The sequence below is a fragment of the Takifugu rubripes genome, chromosome 6 (assembly GCF_901000725.2).
Source record: "Takifugu rubripes chromosome 6, fTakRub1.2, whole genome shotgun sequence".
NCBI lineage: Eukaryota > Metazoa > Chordata > Actinopteri > Tetraodontiformes > Tetraodontidae > Takifugu > Takifugu rubripes.
Window position 1 is genome coordinate 4,217,061 of NC_042290.1, and position 5,513 is coordinate 4,222,573.

A 5,513-nucleotide genomic window follows, 5' to 3' on the forward strand; every position below is an offset into this window, starting at 1 on the left:
TAACTCTGTTGATTGAATTTTTGTGCTGTTGCTAAAATATCTGTGGAAAGAGAGCCAGTTGGTGTAGTAAGGATGAACTTGCAATGTCTACTCCACCCTCGGGGCTTTGACTTTTGGCTAGTTCACAAAAGTTGTGCTAATGGTGCTATAAAAGCTGTAGCTAAACACACATTTGGCTAAACTTGAAGCTGCACAGCAGCTTTCTTCTAAATTTGTGTGCTGATGCCAAAGTTGCCTCTGTTTGCAGCACATGGAGGGCAAAAATATGAGTAGTTTGTGTAAATCAGGCGGATGCTGATGCACAAAAATGTTCAACAATCATAGCAAAGCCTTGTCTACTGATCCAGTAATGGAGTCAAGGACGTGAAACCCTCCAGCTGATGAGGCTTTGAAACAGGTTTAGCAGAGAAGCAGCAGAAATGACAGAAGTCACTTTACTTGATAAAAGAAGACAGAAATAAGGTGCTTCATCTCATATTTTAATGGCAAGAAGGTGTTACTTTTGTTCGTGTGACATGCTGTATGTACAAAGTTGAATTAAATTCCTGTTTGGAGTAAACAAAGATCTAAATAACTGAATATGATGGGTTTCACTTTCATTTTCTTTTCTCCAGCAGCCGATAAATAAGCATTTTCATGTGATGCACCTTTGCTTTATTACCCTTTGACTAATCCTGTGTTTAAAAAATGTGTCACACATGTATTGAGCAGATATTTTACAGAATTCCTTCCCATTTTAATTATTTTCTGTGTTGATAAGCATACAGAGGCACAGATATTAAAGGCAATATTACCGCTTCAAGGGTTGAACACTGGAATAATTTCAAGCCAAGCAATCAAATCCAATTCAGCTCATTTCATATTGTTGATAATTTTGATTTATGTTGCTTCTTTCAGGGAACACAAGCAGAGGTTAGAGGCAACAGATGTCTATTAAACATACCATAAGCAGCAGGGTGGATGGCAGAGGCTAGAGACACTGAAAGCTCTGCCTCCAAATGTTCTGAGAGTGGTTTGAGGGATGCAGGGGCCAGAGGACCAGAGATTGCCAGGATGAGGTGTAAGGTTTATGGAAGAATCTGAAAAGGTTCTAAAACACAAGAAAAGACCGTTTCACACACAATGATACTGTCATCTACCTGCTGCACCGGTCACTCTCACACCTAGAGGGCACCAGGAGCCCTGTGAGAGTCATGTTCTTTGTCTTCTCCAGTGCCTTCAAACAATCCAGCCATCATTGCTGAGAGGGAAGATGGAGGGAGTCGACTGTCACCTGGCTGCCTGGACCACCGACTACCTCACCAACAGACTACAGTACGTGAGGCTCCGTGACTGTGAGTCCGACGTGGTAGTCTGCAGCACGGGGGCGGACAGCTGCCACCTCCAGAAGTTCTCCGACGATACAGCCATCGTTGGATGTGTGTCGGAGGGGAACGAACTGGAGTACAGGGAGGTCATCACCAACTTTGTCGCCTGGTGTGAACTGAACCATCTGCGCATCAACGCCAGCAAGACAGAGGAGGTGGTGATCGACTTCAGTAGGAAGGCTTCTCATACTGCACCCATGAACATCCAGGGTTTGGACATTGAGATCGTGGAGGAGTACAAATACCTGGGTGTTCATCTCAACAATAAACTGGATTGGACTCATAACACAGACGCCCTGTACAAGAAGGGCCAAAGTCGTCTTCATCTGTTGAGGAGACTGAGGTCCTTTGGAGTGTGCAGGACACTGCTTAGGACTTTTTATGACTCTGTGGTTGCATCAGTGATCTTCTACGCTGTGGTCTGCTGGAGCTGTGGGAGCTCAGAGAGGGACAGGAAGAGACTCAACAAACTGGTCAGACGGGCTGGCTCAGTCCTGGACTGCTCTCTGGACTCCATTGACGGGGTGGGTGAGAGGAGAATGTTAGCCAAGCTGACATCAATTATGGACACCCCCTCTCACCCCCTACACGAGACTGTGGGGGCCTTAAGCAGCTCCTTCAGCAGCAGACTGTTACACCCATGGTGTAAAAGGGAACGGTACCGCAGGTCATTTATCCCAACTGCAGTCAGAATGTACAATATTCACAACTCTTAATGTAGCACCTATAACCCAAGGTTGGCATATTTCTCTGCACTAACTAATCAGCCTACCTCCGGAATGTCTTATTTGCACCTTCATTTTTCTTCACACTGTCCGACATTCCTCCTGTACATAATTTTTAATTTCTGTATATACTGTATAATATACATAGTAATGTACATAATATAAGAGTCTTTTTATCTTTTTCTTTTAGTACTATTCTGTATTGTACACCACGGGCTACCGCTGTAACGTGTAAATTCCCCGATGTGGGATCAATAAAGTTTTTTATCCTTATCCTTATCCTTAAAACAACTCAATAATAATGTTAGTCTTTCAGATGGAGTAATGTTATAACTGCCGAGCAAATTGTTTAACTTACCATAACATATAGCATTGTGTAACTTATTGTTGTACAAAAGTTTAGGCGTTTTCATTTTTTTTACTCTACTTTTTCCTCGAGTTTTCGTTTCATTTGTTTGGAACTGTTGCCATGGACGACCATCTTTTCACATGTATGGAAATGCAGAAGAAGAAAAACAAGAAAGTGTAAAGGGGGAGAAGAAACACTGGAGTCAAATCTTGCTATTGTTTATTGTCTTTTCACACATTCGGAAAAGCCAAATCAGAGACATTTAAAAGATAAAATGTAAAACTGTGATGGGCTGCACAAAAGTTTATTATGGGCCGCATGTGGCCCGAGAGCCACAAGTTTGACATTGATGCCTTTCAGTATTCGGAGGATGGACTAATATAGTTACATATAATAATAATAATAATATAGTTAACACTCAATCATTTTATTGTTCTAAATATTGAAGTTGTGTGTTGGTTTTGCATGTTGGTCCTCGTACAGCTTGTATTCAGACTGACAATTTGTCTAACCACATTAGATTACAAACGCTGACTAACCAGAGATGAAGGACACTTCTTCCTCTGCACTGGTGGTGGGGGCAAATTATTTGACAGGATAAAAATTGGCGCCACGCCGGCATGAAAAAAAAAAAACAGCAAGAAGACAGTCTCAGAAAGTCACCCTGTGATTCTTTTTCTTTTTTTTCTTCCTTTTTTGGATACTGGGTTGAACTGAAGAGAGGGAAAGAAAGAGGGATTAGTCAGAGATTGTGGAAGATAAGACCGAGGCGGACAAAACAAACAGCTGGTGAGATTGACTTGGGATGAAGGGACAGAAGAGGGCTATACACAAAAGGAGTGACTCAGCCAAAATTCATAATCTTGCCACGGAGCTGGGGGTGGGAAGGGTGGTTGTTTTCAAACTTAATAACCTGTAGTAAGTGTCTCATCCCAATGTTGATACAAGTGTCCCCCATGTGATGTGCAGGGACGGGGGAGGGGAAAAAGAAGAGGGGAAACTAATTGCTGTGCAGAAAACGTGTGATGTATTCAGTGCACAAGATACCTGCTGCCACTTAATTACACAATCAGTGTGTTAATTACTGTCTGTAATCAGCCAACAGGATGATTGTCCTTTTCCTCATTACCTGAGGCGCCAGCTTTACAGAAGACCTCGGACGGCATCTTCACCTGACCGCAGCAAATTTAATGCGAGTCAATTTCCGTCACTTGGGGAAATTTGGACTCTAACTTTCAGAGGCTTTTAACCTGCGACAAAAGAGAGACACAAATTTGGCTGAAAAATAGCTCCGAGGTATAGGGTTAATAGTGCTTTCATGGCAGGATGGTTCTTCTTGGAAGTAACTACCGCTAGCCTGATGTATTATTAACAGTTTTTAAGTGCTTAAGCTAAAGGTTGGAGCTGATTAAGATATCAGTATTGACACTGAAGCATCAAAAATTATCCTTTAGTGGTTTGAAATGAGCCCCAACAGTCATCTGCTACGTAAACTGATTTTTTAAAAGGCTAGGGTTAATCATGGTCAGCTTTGAGGTAGGAACATTCATTGACCAACATGGCGTATATGTAAATGGTAGCAAGTAAACACGTACCTGCAACTCGTGCCCTTCAATACTGTGACTCCATCATCAGCCATAGCGACTCAGCAACTATAATCTACTACCAGAAATTAGGGTGTCAAAAGAGTGTGGGTGTAGAACAGCTACAATGGTAACAGCAGATCTATCATGTTGCTGGTCCTGTCCTGTCCTAAAATTAGAGCATCATTTAAATTAACTTCAAAACCACATGACAGCATGAATTGCACTTTTGCCCCTGTCGAAACATGAACAGCTTTTATTTATGGTTCTAATTTCACATTTATTGAAATTAGTGCTAAACTGTTCTGATGTTTTGTTTTTATTAGCGTGTTTGAGGGGACGGTTAGGAATTATTTGTACCCAAAACTGAAAGGACATCGTGTGCTGAATGGGACGAACGACTCACCAGGATTAGCAGTGTCCAGCATTTGGCAGGAAAATGCTTTCCACGTAACTTCAATTCCATTTGCCGCTCTGTGTGGTTCTGCAGATGAGGACAACACCTGTTCTTTTCCTGCATTTGCTTCGACAGACAGACTGAGACTCCAGAGACTCCAGAAACTGAAGTCCAACACCAGTTTGTAAATCCCAGACACTGTTAGTTTTCCCCTTTTTTTTGGTCTGCTTTCTCTTGCTTCTGGAATGCCTGTGGACTGAGGTAATTAGAAGCAGCCAGGTGTTAATTAGCCAAGATGATCCAGGATCACCTTGGTTCCGATCCATACCGCTGTGTTTTATGGAACTCCAACTCTTTGATCTCCCCCACGGGGTAGAACGTGCCACAGCTCTTGACATTTTCAATTAGGCTGTTAAACAGATTTTTCAAAGGTATCAGCCTTTGTAACAACACAGATACCCCCCCCCCCCCCCCCCCCCCCCCCATTCCCGCACGCCCTCCATCGTCCCAGTCAGAGTTAAACAAGAAGGATGACAAACCGGCGCAGTGGATGTGTTCTTCCTGTCAAGCGTTCCCCTTTCAGCTGTCTGACAGGAAGCTGTAGCTGCGAAAGCTGAGATGACGAGGATGCTGGGAGAGAACAAACACAGCCGGTGTTTTTCTCCCGTGTTTTTCCTGGTTTGGATGAAAGCAAGCGGAATTTTATTACCATGTGATTAGGAAATGCCAGCTCAGTTGCAGGTTGCCCCAATCAGGCTGAGTATTCCACTTACAGGATAAATGCACATGTTGCTCAGTGCTTTTCAATGCATCCTCAAATCAAAATGTGTCAGGGACAGAACTGGGGGACAATTCATTACAATCAATCACTGAATTATGCTAATATGGTGGTTGGCAGGGCCTGCAGAGACTAGCTTACATATGCACACATTGCATCAAAGACACACAAAGTGTACTGCCAAATGTGTGGGGGACTGGCTAGGCAGGTGACATGCTTTATTCTTGCACTTTCCTTTGAAAAAGAAACATTATAATTTTACTCCATCCACCAGCTGGATCAGTAATTAAAAATAGGCTAAAAAAATGCCGCTT

At 42.8% G+C, this 5,513-nt stretch overlaps 1 long non-coding RNA gene across 1 annotated transcript; it reads right to left on the reverse strand.

Annotated features, from left to right (window-relative positions):
• Positions 1-3,576: 3,576 nt before the first annotated feature.
• On the reverse strand, positions 3,577-4,641 carry LOC115250204 (uncharacterized). Its single transcript, XR_003888795.1, has 3 exons — positions 4,431-4,641; positions 4,037-4,100; positions 3,577-3,691 (listed from the first exon to the last, which is right to left on the reverse strand). It is a non-coding gene; the product is annotated as an uncharacterized lncRNA (long non-coding RNA).
• Positions 4,642-5,513: the final 872 nt, after the last annotated feature.